Genomic DNA, 18,291 nt, shown 5'->3' on the forward strand with positions numbered 1-18,291 from the left:
GCAAAATGTTTATTTAAGACATCACAGCACAAGACAAGAGAGAAGGGAAGATATGACCCAAGAATGCTGACCAACGAATGATACTACAATATACCACGTTTTGGCCAAGAACATGAAAAACCCACAGTAAGAATAGGACACTAATTCACAGAGAGCCAGAAAGATTGGTGGGTCACCTCGAATACCTGTGTATTTCTCAACCCAAGTTCTTGGTATTGTCTACTGTAGTAAACTTGAAGCAGCTCACCATTCGTAAGAGTCATTTTACAAGGTACAAGCCGCTCCTACCCCTACCCCTACCCACTTGGTCCTCACCCTCAAAGATATGCCTTTTCCCTAATGGGGAAAAGAAAAAAAAGGCCATCTGTGTGCTTGGAACCTGTTCCGATGATTGTTTGACCATTCAGGGACAACAATTTTGTTATGATTTGCAGATGCAAGCAGACAAGTGAAACTACAATTGTTCAAATCAACAACTTCCTCTATTGTCCTGTTTCTAATTTAAGAGTAACTGATGCCAAAACATGTGACTTCCTACAATCTGCAATGTGGAAAAGCTTGCTGCAGGCTTCAGCTAATCATTAAGTTCATGAAAGCCTGTTTGGGATGCCCCTCAAGCCCCAAGTAGGAGTGGAATTATGAAAAGCATGTATTTTGATTCTTCAAAAGAACATTACAATAGGTCTCAGTGCCTTCAGGATTCAGGTGATGCGGATCAAGAGTTCTCTCAGAAACAAGGTTGCACAAAAGTCACCAAGCACAAGAGGCAGAAGGCATCACACACGTTTTACCGGAGGACTCGTGCACGGATTTCCTTGGGTGTGTTGGGGTGGTGGGGAGAGGCAGGATTTCTCCCTTCCCTTGGCTGGGGCATGCTTCATGCTCCCACTCTCCCATCCCCAAAAATGCCCCAGAGCACATCCATATCGTTGCCAGAAGACCACGACTGGGACACTTCACTCTGACTCCCAGTCAGCAGGGGTCAGATGCCCCATGGCAGCTTCACTGGTCCAGCCAACTTCCAGCCACCGTTTCTACTGGCCCCTCTCAGGTGGGGAAGAGGTTGGAGAAGGGATTCCTGAGTGTGGAGTAGCGACTCTTGGGGGGAGAAGAGGGGAGACAAGGGTCACTGGACTCAGACTGGGTCCCCACTGCAGTAGCATTCCCCAAGTCTGCAAGTGCCATCCTCTTGTCAAGCAGATCTTATGATGGAAACACAATCTTTTTGCAACCAACAGCTCTATCCCTAGGGGACCAGAGCCCATAAGTGAGGAACACCTCATCTGGGGTCACCAGTCCATTCTCAGTAAGGTCTCGAACACCTAATCGAAGCAGTCATGAAATTAGGTAGCGTGTCTGGGTGTTCCTAATATTATTATTATCAAATGCCAACAAGTCGTTTCTGATTTATAGCTACTCTATGAATCACTATAAATAGCTAATATTAATGCAGAGTAAAGGGTGATTCTCTGATGTGTTTATTGGGGAAACTCGTCACAACTTTTCCAAAGGAAGAGAGATAACAAGTTATTTTCAGATTAAAAACTCTTCTAGCAATCCTCATCCACCCCCAGTGCCAAATAGTTTTTCAACTTCAGGATTTACCAAAGACTAGAGATAAAGTCTGTTAAGCATCACCAAAATGGTTCTTGACTCCTTAAAAAATGAGTCAGCAGCAGAAAACGCTTCTACAGGCACTCTGAGGGAACTGTTCTTAAGCTGCTTTTCTAGAAATACTGTTTACCCAAGGCTGCCAGCTGCTCTCAGGATCCACAGTCCCTGAGAGAAGACGGAGAAGACACAGATAGAACCACGGCTTTCTGGGAGGGATGGGCAGCCCCAGACTTAGCTCAAGCTGCCCAAGCTTGAGGTTGTAGGAGGTGGCAAGTGAAGCAAAGACAAGAGCTCCTCTTTTTCCCTGGCCTGGCCGAAACCCCAGCAAAGGGCCCACCTGGGCTAGGACTTTTCAGAAAGGCTGGGGAAGGTGTGAGGGGAGGGCTGGGGCCGCCGCTGTCCTCGACCCCCTTCATCACCTGAGCAACCACATCTCCACTCGGCTGGCCTGAGGTGCCCAGCTGCTGCCTTGGGCTGGCAGCAACAGCAGAAGCCAAAAGAGGCTGATCTTCCCCTGATCTTCCTCCCTTGTGCCTTCTCTGTTCTCTTCCTCTCTCCGGCCTTCACCATAGCCCTGAGAAGGAGCTAGAATCCTGGTGCCCACAGTCTCTGGGACAGCTCAGCCAGGGCATCAGCTGCAGGAAAGGGCTCTCCAACTGAGCCCTAGTGGGCTCTGGTCAGTAGCAGATTGAATGAGTAGCAGGAGCTCTCTCCCACTCATTCCATCACTGGCCAGTGCCTGTGGGTGTCAGCTGGGGAGGGAGCATTCCCCCCCACAACAGAAGTCACCTTTGCCCCATTTCTCCAAACAACACTGCCCCAAGATGGTGCTCCTCTGGCCTTTCCTCCTCTAGGTCCCCACGTGCAGGATCCAAGGCTTCTTCAGGGGTGGGAAGAGCGGAGCATACAAAGACAAATGCCGCTCAAGTAGCATGAGGTCTGGCACTGCCCAGCAGGGTAACCTAGCAGCTTTGGGGTGGTGGGGGGAGTCACCGGCAATTTCTCCGCAAAAACGGCTGAGCAGCCTGAGCAAGCACATGAAGGGAGGAATGAAGATGATCCTACGTGGAGTTGAGATTCTCAGATCCCCTTTTCAGAACTGAGGACTCCCAAGATCCCTAGAGCCTGGAGTATCCAGGGAGTGGAGAGACCATGAGAGTTTTCAGCAGGAGATGTGGGCACAAGGTGAAAAGGGAACCATAATAATAATAATAATGTTGGTATTTGTTAAGCGCTTACTATGTGCCGAGCACTGTTCTAAGCGCTGGGGTAGACACAGGGGAATCAGGTTGTCCCACGTGGGGCTCACAGTCTTAATCCCCATTTTACAGATGAGGGAACTGAGACACCGAGAAGTTAAGTGACTTGCCCAAAGTCACACAGCTGGCACGTGGCAGAGCCGGGGTTCAAACCCATGACCTCTGACTCCAAAGCCCGTGCTCTTTCCAGTGAGCCACGCTGCTTCTCCTTCACTGTCCATCTCCTCCTGTGCTCCCAGTCCCCAAGTCGGCTTTCCCGACTGCACACCGGGGAGAGCTGGCCACTGTATCCCTTTATCTCATCACCTACTCCTATGGGTCTGGACCTGGTAGACCAGCAAGAGGCAGTTCAATGGTGGCACTGGTGTCCCCCACCCCTAGGGGCTAGGGTCTATTCTCACTGCTGGCAAGGGCTGCCTCACAGGTGCCATCAGGGAGGAGGTCTTGCTAGTAGTTGATATAGGAAACACATGACAAGCTCCGAGCCCTGATTCAGTAGATGCACACCACCCACAGCTCTTAGGACTTCACCAATTCACAACCTCTCCTTATTCATTCCTCTCTCCATCTTTCCAAACTCTTACTATCAATGACAAAGTAGAAAAAACCCTGGCTTTAAACCAGAGAACTAAGTCTGAGTCACCTCCGCATTATTGTCCAAGCAGAAATAGATGACTGTGTAAAACTGGGGGCCAAGGGGAACACTTTGTGCTCATTTACATGTCAATAACCAAAATGATCCTCCTTGTCCTCAACGGGAAGTGCCAAGGGAACAGCAGGTTCTCTTCAGGGGGAAGCCCCTGGGAGGAGCATGTTTCTGGAAGAGTGATGTGGGGATGCCGCAAGGGGCAAAGGGGATCAATTAAACCTCTGGGCTAAAGATGCTTGTGAGGTGAGGGGCTGTGGGCATGGGACACATCATGAACAGGAGATGAGATGGAAACATGGGAGATAGGAAAGCCATGAATAAAATGGAAAGGTCAGCAAAAACGAGCCCATGGGCCAAAAGATCCCCAGCAGGAAAGATGGGCATCGACCGCTCCGCTAGGATCAGGGTCGAGGGGGAGGAAAGTCTCAACTCTCTTCTCCACCAACTTGAGAGATGAGGTTTGTTCATCCAGAAGCTAGGGAGAGAACTACTTATACAAAGAGTTTAAGCTCTTAGAGCAAGGGAGGTCAGGTATGGCCAGACAAAAAGAACCTCACACCTGTTCTACAGCCTGGATTACACTAAGAGTAGGCACCAAAGAAACAGAAATGTGCTACTGGGATAGGAGGAGGCCAACTTCACGAGCAAGGGACAGTTTTGAAACTGAACAGCTCCACAGGTCTGCAAGTTAGAGAAGAAAACAAAGACCCCTTAATGAGCAAGTAGCAGGAAGCCAAGCCCAAGGACGCATATAATAAGGATGATGGTGTTTGCTAAGCGCTATGTGCCCAGCACTGTCTAAGCACTGAGGGAGATACGACCTAATCAGGTTGGACACAGTCCATGTCCCACATGGGGCTCAAGCATTAATCCCCATTTTACAGATGAGGTAAATGAGGCACAGAAAAGTGAAGTGATTTGCCCAAGATCATAAAGCAGACAAGTGGCGGAGCTGGAATTAGAACCCAGGTCCCTCTGTCTCCCAGGCCTATGCTCTATCCACTAGGCCAAGCTATCTGTCTGACCTTGCCAACAGTTGTGCTTATTTTTAGCAGTGAAGGGAAGTTATTGATTGACGGCCAATTATCAAAAGGCCACCCCTCTCCACCACATCAGCCAATGGCACTTGTAGGACTTTCCATCTGCCAAAAGGGAAACGTACAGTAAGAGATTTGGGGTTTTGGGAGGGAGAGGGTTGCTGCAGGTGAGGGGAGGTCCCAACTCCCTAGTCTTTACTCCCGACACTTGCTCTTCACTGATTTATTAGCACACATCAGTTATGGCTGCAAGAATCTAATTTGAGGGGGTTGAGAAGTCGGGCATGGCACTGGCAGCTCCACGGACTGCAGACTGAGATTTCAGACAATCAGAATAACGGGGGCATGGCCCGTCACGGGGGGGCAGAACGCAGGCTCTGAGAGTCCTGAGGTCACATCTGCTGATGGTGCCATCTCTGGGCAGAAGTGACAGAAAGGCCTCACATGGCGGTTCCACAAGATGAGAGAATGTAGCCAACTTGAACTTCAGAAGTCGGGGCCCAGTAACCAAAGGCCCCAAACCACAGCCCTTTCTTCCTTCAAAATCCACAACAAAAATCCCCCAACTTCCTACCTGAAGCCTTCCCCAACTAAGCCTTCTCTCCCCACTGCCCCAGCATTCCTCTAGACATTTCTGCCATGCCTACCCCAGCACTGTTTTGGCACCTTGGAATTTGTCTCTGCTCCCTTGCCCGCCAGCCCCCACCCCTCCACCAGTTCTGAGAGCTAGGACTTCATCGTATATATTGGACCTATAGACTGCTTTCCACCATGTAGGCAATCTAGAAACGTCACTGTTGCAGGTGACACTACTGATTGAGTCCAGTTTTCTTAGTACTAAGAGGTAGCAGTAAGAAGCAGGTTCCCGCTACTGCTTCTTTCCAGGGCAGAGTTACGATAAGGCTGCCACCACCAGGTTGGAGATGGATCATTTAGGACCTCTGTGTCACCCCTGAACACTCTATATCCAGACTATTGTGAAGGGGAGCGGCTTCTGAGTCGGCGACAGAGAGCCACCACCGTTGAGATGCACATGGAGCCATCATGCCACAGAGACAATGGCTTAAGACAGTGTATTATAGAGGGAAATAGGTGGGGTTGCAGAGTGAGGAGGCAGAGGAGGGGGTAAGGGCCTCAAAAGGAGAGAGGGATGGGAGACTGACAGATGGGCAGAGGGCTGTTCTGCACTTGTGGAGGGAGGAGAGACGGCAATTGTTTGAGAGTTTTCTCAGGGTGAGAGAGTGAAAACTCCCACAGCACTTCTCTTTAAGTAGAATACTCCATAGAAAGCAAATGTGGGACTGCGCACATTTTCTGAATTTTGTTGGGTAACCGCTCTTTAAAAATCCTTCTGCAATTTGAAGGGTGTATAAGTTTACAAACATGGGGAATAGGGGTTCTGTCCTAGGACTCAACGGTGTTTCACTCAACAGAGGTGGAGTCGCTCAGCAGAGCCTAACAGTGAGCGAGTGGTCTGATGGTGATCTCTGCCCTATCTTGTAATGGCATCTAAGCCTAGGCACTTTCCTGGCTCAGTCTGAACTTACCCATTTACGTCTTTCTGCCCCCCACAGCATGTTTAAACAGAAACTCAGCCACCAGGAAATCAACCAACAACATTTACTGCATGCTTACTGTGCGCAGAGCACGGTAATAAGCTCTTGGAAGAGTAAAATACAATGGAGTTTTTAGCCACCAATCCTGTCCACCAAGACCATACAGGGCAGAGATTAAAAAATAATGGAAAGACAGACATGGAGAAAGGAAAGGACCACAAACCGGAAAAGAAAAACGAGGGAAAAGCTGGGTAGAGTACAGAACTTTTTAAAAAACAAAACAAAAACACAATCTTTAGAGAATTATTCGAGTAATGATTAATGATAGTGGCATTTATTAGTTGCTCACTAGGATAATAATAATAACAATAATGTTGGTATTTGTTAAGCGCTTACTATGTGCAGAGCACTGTTCTAAGTGCTGGGGTAGACATAGGGGAATCAGGTTGTCCCACGTGGGGCTCACAGTTAATCCCCATTTTACAGATGAGGTAACTGAGGCACAGAGAAGTGAAGTGACTTGCCCACAGTCACACAGCTGAGAAGTGGCAGAGCCGGGAGTCGAACTCATGACCTCTGACTCCGAAGCCCAGGCTCCTTTCCACTGAGCCACGCTGCAAACACTGTACTAAGCATTGGGGTAGATTTGATACCATCAAACATAGCCCCTGTCTTAGAGTTCACAGACTAATAATAATACTTTTTGTGGGCAGATCATCTGCCAACTGATATACTGTTTTCTGAGTGCTTAGTTCAGTGATCTGCATATAGTAAGCACTCAACATCAATGATAATAAAAATAATGATGACATTTGTTAGGATGTTACCCTGTGCCAAGCACTGTTCTAAATACTGAGGTAGATACAATATAATAATGTTGGGCATAGTTCCTGTCCTAAATGCAGCTCACAGTCTAAGTAGGAGGGAGAACAGACATTGAATAGCTCCCTTTTACAGGTGAGGAAACTGAAGCTAGAGGAGTTAAGTAACTTGCCCAAGGCCACACAGCAGGCAACTAGAGGGCTTGAGTTCTAATTCCGATTCTGTTGACCCCCAGGCCCACATACTTTCCACTAGGACATGCTGCTTCTCTAAGAGGTTGGGGAGAACAGATTACATAGTCCCCATTTTACAGATGAGGAAACTGAGGCCCAGAAAATTGACTTGCCTAAGGTCATATAGCAGTCAAGAGGTGGAACTGTGATTAGAATCCAAATCTAATTTACAGTTAGGATCTTTAGCTCATTTTTTATTTATGGTACTGAAGTGCTTACTCTGTGCTAGGCACTTTACTAAGTGTATATGTGGGGGGGTAGGGAGGACAGTAAATATACAGTTATAGGGTTGTGCACAATCCTTGCCCCACACGGTGCTCACGGAGGGAAGAAGACTTAATCCCCATTTTATAGACAGAGTAACTGAGGCCCAGATAAAATAAGGGACTTGCCCAAGGTCACTGGGCAGACAAGAGGGGGGGCCAGGATCGGAAATTAGGTCCACTGACTTCCAGGTTCACGCTCTTTCCACTAGGCCATGCTGCTTCCCATGTTTCTCACATCACATTTTTGTAACCCAATCCTTTGACATATCCTGCCAACAAACTCATCAGCAAAGAGAGACAGGGTAGAGCAGACATTCAAAAAATCCAAATATTGAGTCACCATCCAAGTCCCCCGAACCCTCTCCTGCTGTTCATTGTAATGCACCTGCCTGGATCCTTGGATCCCATGTTGAACTCTGGGGAGTTCAATAACCACACAGATGTTCCTAATGACCCCTCTGCTGCCCACCTATCACTCCTCAACTCCCCTGATCTCCTACTCCACCCCACTTCGCCCATTCACCAACTCGGACACACCCTCCATCTCATCACCTCTAACCACCGCACAATCTCTACCTTAACCAACTCTGAAATCCCTCTGTCTGATCACAACCTACTTACTTGCCTCCTCTCCACGCACCTCCTTCCTGTAAGTCTGTACTATTCCCAGAGACCTCCAATATATGGACCCCATCCAATTTTCTCAACTCATCATGCCCCACTTAGCCTCCACACCCAAATTACCCTCCCTTGATGACCAAATAAACATTCTCAACACCACCCTCTCTATTGAACTCAACTCACTCGCTCCCCTAACTCTTCATCGATCTCATAACACTAACCCACAGCCCTACATCACCTGCACAGTCCACCTCCTTCACTCTTGGACTCAAGCCACAGAGCGTGGCTGGAGGAAATCTAAATATCAGGTCAACTTTGTTCACCTCAAGTTTAGTCTTGCATGCTTTAACTCCCCCCCAGAAAAACTATTTCTTCACCCTTATTGACACCCATGCCCATCATCCTCACCAGTTGTTCCACATATTTAACTCCCTCCTCGGGCCCTCTGTCTCCAGCCTCCCCCAACCCTTGCCCCTAGCAACCTAGACACCCCCATAACACTTATGAACATATCTGCAATTTTATTTATTTGTATTCACATCTGTCTCCCTGCCTCTAGACTATAAGCTCATCGTGGACAGGAATGTGTGTTTATTGTACTGTACTCTCCCCACCACTTAGTATAGTGTTCTGCACACAGTAAGCACTCGATAAATATGATTAATGGACAGCTCTGCCCCACAGGCACTTGGTGCCTCTGGACTGAGAACCCCTGGGGAGGCTGTGTGAGTTTCAAACCCAGGCCCGTGAACCAGCCTGGGAAGAATTGGCAGGTGGCCTTTCCTGAGACTACTCATCTGTGGGCCTGCCCACGTGTCTGAGGATGCCCTTCAATACTGATTTTTGGTACTAGCTTAAAGGTCCCCATGAATCATCCCCTATTTCTCCTCCCCTCCTTCAACTGTAAGGGTCTGGTGCAGCAAACTACATGCTTCAATTGTTAGATTTTATTCAACCCAGTGCTTAGCTCAGGACTCAGCCCCAAGTAAGCACTCCAAAATTACCCTCACTTTTTTTTAATTGAAAGGGTTTAAAATGCCTAGTGAGTAAAAGCTACTCAAATTAGAAAAGACTTTGCAACCATGGAAACAGTACCATGCTACTTAACTGCATGCCTCAGAAATAGCATCTGAATAGTTAGTACTTAGGAGAGATTTTACTCTATAATATAATCCAGCTGTCCTTCGGGACATGGCCAGAGTCAGGGTAGGTGGGTGCAGCTGATAAGACTCAGGAGACAGGAAATGACTTGCACCTGCTTATACACAGACCACTCCTCATCCCTGTCCTTTCTCCCTCTTGAGGTCAGGATCTCCCACTAAAGTTTCTGATCCAAGCCCAGCACACTGATTCAGATTTCTGCTGCAACCTGGGCTGAGAGGTGCCCTTGTCCATCGCTGGGCCTCCCAGTTTGAGTTTTCAAAGTCTTCCACAGTCCCACCTTCCAGTTCCCCACTTGGACCCACTGGAGAGCACCTATACCCTGCCACCCATTCAATCATATTTACTGTGTGCAAAGCACTGTACTAAGCACTTGGGAGAGTACAATACAACAAAAAATATACACATTCCCTGCCCACAATGAGCTCACAATCTAGGTGGGGGGGACATAATATACAGAAATAGATTACAGATATATACATATGTTCTGTGGGGATGGGAGGGGAGGGATGAATGAAGGGAGCAAGTCAGGGAGGTGCAAAAGGGAGTAGGAAAAGAGAAGTGGAGGGCTTCGTCAGCGAAGGCTTCTTGGAGATGTGCTTTCAATAAGGCCTTGACGTGGTGGAGACCAAGGAGGGCCTTCCAGGCCAGAGGCAGGACGTGGGCGAGAGGTCAGCGGTGTGATAGATGAGATCGAGGTACAGTGAGAAGATTACTGTGAGAAGATTCGCTCTCACGGCTTTGACTACCATCTCTACGCAGATGACACGCAGATCTACATCTCCGCCCCTGTCCTCTCCCCCTCCCTTCAGGCTCGCATCTCCTCCTGCCTCCGGGACGTCTCCACCTGGATGTCGGCCCGCCACCTAAAACTCAACATGAGCAAGACTGAGCTCCTCATCTTCCCTCCCAAACCCGGTCCTCTCCCAGACTTCTCTATCACCGTCGATGGCACGACCATCCTTCCCGTCTCTCGGGCCCGCGATCTCGGTGTCATCCTTGACTCGTCTCTCTCGTTCACCCCACACATCCTATCCGTTACCGAGACCTGCCGGTTTCACCTCTACAATATCGCCAAGATCCGCCCTTTCCTCTCCACCCAGACGGCTACCTTACTGTTACGGGCTCTCGTTATATCCCGGCTAGACTACTGTGTCAGCCTTCTCTCTGACCTCCCTTCCTCCTCTCTCGCCCCGCTCCGGTCTATTCTTCACTCCGCTGCCCGGCTCATCTTCCCGCAGAAACGATCTGGGCATGTCACTCCCCTTCTTAAACAACTCCAGTGGTTGCCTATCAACCTCCGCTCCAAACAAAAACTCCTCACTCTAGGCTTCGAGGTTCTACATCACCTTGCCCCTTCCTACCTCTCCTCCCTTCTCTCTTTCTACCACCCACCCCGCACGCTCCGCCCCTCTGCCGCCCACCTCCTCACCGTCCCTCGGTCTCGCCTATCCCGCCGTCGACCCCCAGGCCACGTCCTCCCGCGGTCCTGGAACGTCCTCCCTCCTCACCTCCGCCAAACTGATTCTCTTCCCCTCTTCAAAGCCCTACTTAAAACTCACCTCCTCCAAGAGGCCTTCCCAGGCTGAGCTCCTCTTCTCCCTCTACTCCCTCTGCCACCCCCCCTTTACCTCTCTACAGCTAAACCCTCTTTTTCCCCTTTTCCCTCTGCTCCTCCACCTCTCCCTTCCCATCCCCACAGCACTGTACTCGTCCGCTCAACTGTATATATTTCCATTACCCTATTTATTTTGTTAATGAATTGTACATCGCCTTGATTCTATTTAGTTGCCATTGTTTTTACGAGATGTTCTTCCCCTTGACTCTATTTATTGCCATTGTTCTTGTCTGTCCGTCTCCCCCGATTAGACTGTAAGCCCGTCAAACGGCAGGGACTGTCTCTATCTGTTGCCGACTTGTTCATTCCAAGCGCTTAGTACAGTGCTCTGCACATAGTAAGCGCTCAATAAATACTATTGAATGAATGAATGAATGAAAGATTAACAGAGGTATGAAGTGTGCGAGCTGGCTTGTAATAGGAGAGTAGTGAGGTGACGTCGGAGGGGTAAAGGTGCCTTAAAGCCAATGGTGAGGAGTTTTTGTTTGATGTGGATGCGGATGGGCAAACACTGGAGTTTGAGAAGTGGGGAAAACATGGTCTGAACGTTTTAGAAGGAAAATGATCCGAGCAGCAGAGTGAAGTTTGGACAGGAGTGGGGAGAGATGGGAGGCAGAGAGGTCAGCAAGGAGGCTGATACAGTCTCTCCCACTTTCTGTTGGCAAAGGTGGGTTGTGGCAGGCCTGGGTTTGAGATTTGGGGGGTGGGGGTGGGAGGGGAAGAGAAGGGAGAGCTGTATGCACCGCAAAGCCTCATGGTGGGGCTCTGGGATGGCCAACAGATTTTAAGTTGGGCACACAGATGGCATAGGTGGAACCACTCTTCAGGTCAAACAGCAGCAGTCTGTAGTAGGTCTAGGTCCATCAGTAACACCGATGGGATGCTACAGCTTTCAGTAGTGTCTGAATCTTGATGCCAAGTTGGGATGGGGTCTGAAGAAAACCACCTCTGAGGTCCAAGAAGCAAGTCCTCTGCAGTGACAGGGTGAGCAGTCAGTGAAGGCCTAGTGCTCACGAATATTCGCATTCTCCAGGAGAGCATAATAAATAATGGTTCAGAGCCGCTCAACTCAATTCCACGTTCTAGAAAACCTCAACTGGCAAACTGCATTGATCAATAAATGGTATTTATTGACAACGTCCTGTGTGCAGAGCACCTGGGAAACTACACTGTGAAAGTTGGTAGACATTCCCTGCCCACAAGGTGCTTAGAGTCTAGAGAAAGGAAAATATACAGTGGAGATTATAGTCTAGACTTACACTGATACTAAGTAATGCTATTTGCTCTTTACAATACAGCAAACAGAACATCCACTTGTATGTTTGTGCCAAATGGAAGTGAGTGGATGACAAAAAACAAACACAAAACCCAAAAAAACCAAACTCAGTTCAGTTTTCCCCTGCGTAGCAGTGATGTTCATTTTAAGCGAAGTTCAGTTCTACTCGAGTCAAAAAAAAAAAAAAAAACACACCCAAATTTTGTTGGTGCTTGTAAACACAACTGAATTGGATATTACTTAATCTGGAACGTTTTCTTCACTGCGTTAATGGGAATAATAATAATAGTGGTATTTACTGAGCGCTTGTGTGTCAAACAAGCAGCACAGCCTAGTGGAAAGCAGCATGTCCAGATGGATAGAGCCCAGGCCTGAGATTCAGTAGGACCTGGGTTTGAATCCTGGCTCTTCCATTGTCTGTGTGACACTGGACAAGTCATTTATCTGCTCTGTGGCTCCATTACCTCATCTGTAAAATGGGGACTAATGCTGTGAGCTCTATGTAGGACATGGACGGTGTCCAACCTGATTGTCTTCTATCTCTCCCAATATTTAATACAGTGCCTGGCACAGAGTAAGCACTTGAATACCAAAAACTCTGGGGTAGACAGAAGATAATTATGTTGAAAACTAGGAGAAAATACAGGTAACGGAGGAAAGCAGCCGGGGCCTATTGAAAAGAGCACGGCCCTGGGAATCAGAGGACCTGTGTTCCAATCCCAGTTCTGTCACTAGTCTGCTGTGTGACCTTGGGCAACTCAATTAACTTTTCTGTCTCAATCACCTCATCTGTAAAATGGGGATTAAGACTGTGAGCCACATGTGGGACACAGACTGTGTCCAACCTGATTAGCTTCTATTACCCCAACACTTAGTAGTGTACTGTGCCTGGCACATATTAAGCACTTAACGAATACCATTAAACAGGTACTAAATCCCCACTGAACAGACAAGGAAGCAGGCAGAGGGAAGTTAAGTGATCTGTCAGGGTTACAGCAGACAAGTGGCAGAGCCAGGTTTAGAACCCAAGTCCTCTGGGTTTTTCCCACAAGGCCATGCTGCTTCTATTGATATACTTTAGAGCTTGAAAAATTCTGGTACCTGGAACGTCAAGGGCCACCAGCTGAATTGTGACCCAAGCATCTGGAAAGGAAAGGGCACTCTAAGCAGCCCAAAATGGCCAACATTACCTTCTCCTTTGGGCCCACGGGGCATTCCCAGGGTCAGCTTTTTAGCTACAAAGAAAAGGTGGAGGGAGTTCCCATAGGCATGATTCCCATAGGCCTGACCTAGATGTGGACAGGTGAATGGGATTCCAGATGGAGCTCTGTGGTTAGGCGGTTTTCTTGATTATGCCTAGCTTGAACAGCTGTGCCACACCTTACAGACGGGGGAGTGGAGTTGGGCATAGTTGTGGGCTTCAGTGTGGCCACACTACAGGCCACCTGCCTTTCAGAACTTATAAGGTAATTTCTCAATATCCAGACTCCTACTACACTCAAACAGGGTTTTGCTGGGAGAAATGAATATTGGCTTTGAGAAAGTTCTGGCTAAGTTAAAAAACAATAAGTCCCTACCAGGAAAGGTTAGGGATATTTAAAAAAAAAATTAAGGATGGTAACAACTACGAGCTCTCTTCATGGATCCTTAGGTGCTCAGCAGACAGAACACTGGGCTGACCACTGAAACTTGGATTTTTGGGTGTTTGAGAAAGTGGAGGCACAAAGACATGTTCCCAGCCTATAAGGAGGAGCTTCAGTATGGTGTTTATCATCATCTTGCAGCTTTGACAATGCCTGAAAAATTTAGTTGCATTAAGGAAAAAATTCTAATAAAATTGCAGGAAAGTTCCAGTATATTTACTGCCAGTCAGATCTGGTCCATGTCCAGAATGGACTGAATAAATAACCAGAGTTATCTTCTTTACAAGAAGCATTTCTCCTCTTCCTCCCTAAATCTGGCCAGTTAAGTTTAGAGTTAATTCACTTTATGCTTGCCATGGTCAGATCTGGATTGTGAAGCAAGGTGTCCCCTTTTGGGGGGGGGGAGGCATGGCTTCTCAAAGACAGCCATGAGACAGAACTAGAAGTTGCAGATTTGGGGGCTGAGATGCCCAAAATGCCCCCATGACACTTCTGTTGTGTGAATATATACTGTGGTGTCATGCCAAATTGTGGGGGTCGGGGAGGGAGAGGCAAGTGCAAGATATAATTAATTTTTCCCCCACCTCAGAGTGGCCCAATGCTGGAAGCAGTCCTAGATAGCAACTCTCTAATCTGCATCCAGAAAAATACTCTTCATCCACTGGTTAACTGACAGACTGGGGAGCAGCCAAGGCCTAGCGGGTAAGAGCACCGGACTAGAAAACTCAGGGTTCTACTCCCAACTCTGCCTCGGCCCATTTTCACAGTTGAGGAACTTGAGGCCCAGGGAAGGTCATCTCCTCCCTCTACCTCTGACTGTCCCTGGAGGACAGGGAAGATGATGGATCAGATCATCTGTACCTACCCCAGTGCCTTGCCACATACAAAGTGCTTATAAAATGACAATATTGGCTAACAAAGCCACTGTCACTGAGCCCTGCATGGGCTGAACTTGTGGTCCAGAGCCCCGACATGGGACTGGGTTAGGTCAGGACAGAGGTGCCTGGGTCAGGCTTGGGCTGTCCAGGCAGTCACTGGGACAGGTTCTGGATTTCTGACCCCTGGCCAAAAGCCATTCACCCAGGCCTGCGGTGAGTCACTCACATACAGTTCTTCTAGGGTGCAATTTTGACAGTCAAAAGAATTCCCATTTCCATCTTCCAGGCAATCCCTTGCTAGACTTTAAGCTTGCTGCCGACAGGGAACATCTATCAACTCTGTTACAATCTATTCTTCTAAGTGCTTAGTACAATGCTCTGCATACAGTAAGCACTCAAATTTAGAGAAGCAGTGTGGCTCAGTGGAAAGAGCCCGGGCTTTGGAGTCAGAGGTCATGGGTTCAAATCCCGGCTCTGCCACTTGTGTGACTCTGGGCAAGTCACTTCACTTCTGTGCCTCAGTTACCTCATCTGTAAAATGGGGATTAAGACTGTGAGCCCCACGTGGGACAACCTGATTCCCCTGTGTCTACCCCAGCACTGAGAACAGTGCTCTGCACATAGTAAGCGCTTAACAAATACCAACATTATTATTATTATTAAATGTGTTTGATTAAGAAGGTCAGAGCTTTCCCATGCAGTTAAATCCATTCATCATCCCCAAAATCCTTTACCAGCTTCTCCCTTCCATGATCTCCCTTACCATCCAGTCCCACTGTGAGGGTAGAGGGGTGGGGGCGAGTACGTACTCTAGTGGGATCTCTGGAATCGTGTGAACATGACCAAAGTATGGCAATACACCCGAAAGTCTGGGTGATCTTACATTGCGAAGGGGGTACCCAAGAGAGTTCCAGTCCCGCTCTCCTGTCCTCACTGCTCAGGAGCTCGATGAAAGAAGTGATGTGCTCACCAAGCTAAGAAGCCCCTCCACCACAGATTGAGCTCAATGATTCTTACTGTTCCACTCTGCCCTAGCCTTCACCTCCAGTAAGTTAGACAGTTGGCTGTAGGAGGAAAAGATCATTTTCCCCTCAAAAACATTCAAACCATGTTTCCCCGCTCCTCAAGAAACTCCAGTGGTTGCCCACCACCTCCACATCCAAGAACAACTCGATCGCCTTTCCTGCTTCTACCTCACCGCGTTACTCTATTACAAGCCAGTCCGCACATTTCATTCCTCCAGTGCCAACCTTCTCATTCTACCTCAATTTTGTCTATCGCACCACCAACCCCTCACCCACACCCTGCCTCTGGCCTGGAATGCTCTCCCTCCTCACATCTGGAGAAGCAGCGTGGCGCAGTGGAAAGAGCACGGGCTTTGGAGTCAGGGCTCATGAGTTCGAATCCCAGCTCTGCCACTTGTCAGCTGTGTGACTGTGGGCAAGTCACTTAACTTCTCTGTGCCTCAGTTCCCTCATCTGTAAAATGGGGATTAAGACTGTGACCCCCACGTGGGACAACCTGATTCCCCTGTGTTTACCCCAGCGCTTAGAACAGTGCTCTGCACATAGTAAGCGCTTAAGAAATACCAACATTATTATTATTATCTGACATAACTGCTCTCCATCACTTCAAGGCCTTATTGAAGGCACAACTCCTCCAAGAAGCCCTCCCAAACTAAGCCCTCTCCTCTTCTCCCATTTCCTCTTGTATATGCATATGTAGATATCTGTAATTTATGTATATTAATGTCTGACTACGAGCACGTTGTGGGCGGGAAATGTGTCTGTTGTACTGTACCCTCCCAAGCACTTAGTACAGGGCTTTGCACGTAGTAAGCACTCAAATATAAATGAATGAATGAATGAATCTGTCTCCTCTAGACTAAGCTCTCTGAGGTTGGGGAATTTGTCTATTATATTGTACTCTCTCAAACTCTTAGTACAATGCTCTGCACACAGTGAGCACTCAATTTCGACTGACTGACTGACTGCACATTGTTCCTGGTGAAGCTACAGATGTTGCTGAAAGCTAAAATCCTAGACTCTACCACTAAATTTCCTCACCTCCCACATCTCACATGTGTGCCAGTACACCAAAACATTCATGCTAAGAAAGGAGTCTTCAGAAGAATCAGCCAGACAATTCCTTCTGTTGGTAAAAATTGCCAAGTAAAAGATTGCAAGTTCAAACACAGTATGGCTATTGTAGCCAGGGCCTCAGTTTCTCAGTGTAACAATGATGGTCTTTCAAGGATTAATTTAGTGCTCTACAACAAGTTATGCTAGAGCATTTTTAAGATACTTTGCAGGATAAATATTAGTTTGGTGACTTGCCTAAATCGGGAAGTGAGAGTTGCCAAAGCAGCAGTTCAAAACAAAACACAATAAGAAACCTCCACAAACACTTAGCGAACCAAGAAACAATTTTTGGACGAAGCATCACATCTTTTCAAGCTAGTTTCATGCAAATATCCTACTTATTTAGGAGACTGCAAGTTAAGGAAAATTCTTGACCTCCCACCTAATGAGTCTGCCTGAGAGAAAGAAAGAAAACAAAAAGGGAAAGAAGTCAGAAAGCTGTGCCCTGCCCTTCCCCCCTCCGGTAAAAGCTGAGTCAGGCCATGTCATTGGTTCCTGGTTGGGGTTTATGGGAGCAGTTTCCTCTTGGGGGCCGCTGGTTTTTTTTGAGGAAGGTGACAGAGAAGGGAGAGGACCAGGGGATTGTTTGATTCCCGGCTTCCCTGGGAAGCAGCCCGCCCTCCACGCCTTCCTCCCTACCACCAACGGGCCAGCTGGCCACATTATGACCTCCTGCAAGAGCCTCCACTGGTCTTGTCTGCTAGAAGTCCTGGCCAGCGCCATCCTCCTGCTCAATTTCCAACCCATCTTCCCAAGACATCATGGAATACTCGGTGAAACTTGCCACTCTCCCTTCTGCTTTCAGAACCGCATGCTTATACATTTGGGCAGTTGCATCAATTACTGACAGCATGCTCAACTGTCCTGGCTCCCTGGGGCTAGAAAGTCACTTTCTTCATTTTGACAGACAGGGACAGAGATAGAGACACAGAGAATGAGTGCAGCTTCCATTCACGACTCAGGTGGGGGCTGGGGGGTGCGAGAACAAGCTGTCTGTCATGAGGCTTCTTCCATTCAAGAGAGGTAGGCAAATGAGGTCTTGAAAAGGCAGGTCAATGCCTCGCTCCAAAGACAAACAATTTGATGTTCTTGTAATCCTCTATTCTACTACAGTCTCCAAGTGGAAGGCAATGGGAAAAGCCATAGACTCCTCCTACCCCACTGCACAAACTCCTATACCTTCCCTTAGCAAGAAAACCGAGTGAGAGCCCACAGACTGAAGCGTGTGAATCGCTGACACCAGCAGGCATGCTCTGCCCAGAAGGAAAGACCAAACACTAAATTTTTGTTTTCAAAAGGCTCAGAAACATCAACTTTGCAGATAACTGAGTCACCTTTCACATTCAAAGATGCTCCTAAAACTGGCATTGCCTCTTGCTCACATAAGTGTGGCTTTAAAAGAAAAATGCAGTTTTGGCACACCGTACCCAGGACTGCTCCCGGCGTGAAGGGCTCTGGCAGCTACCATCTTCATGACTTTGAGGCTGCTTTGGGTCCAATCTCAGTCAAGAGGATGC

This window comes from Ornithorhynchus anatinus, chromosome 4, assembly GCF_004115215.2.
Source record: "Ornithorhynchus anatinus isolate Pmale09 chromosome 4, mOrnAna1.pri.v4, whole genome shotgun sequence".
Lineage (NCBI taxonomy): Eukaryota > Metazoa > Chordata > Mammalia > Monotremata > Ornithorhynchidae > Ornithorhynchus > Ornithorhynchus anatinus.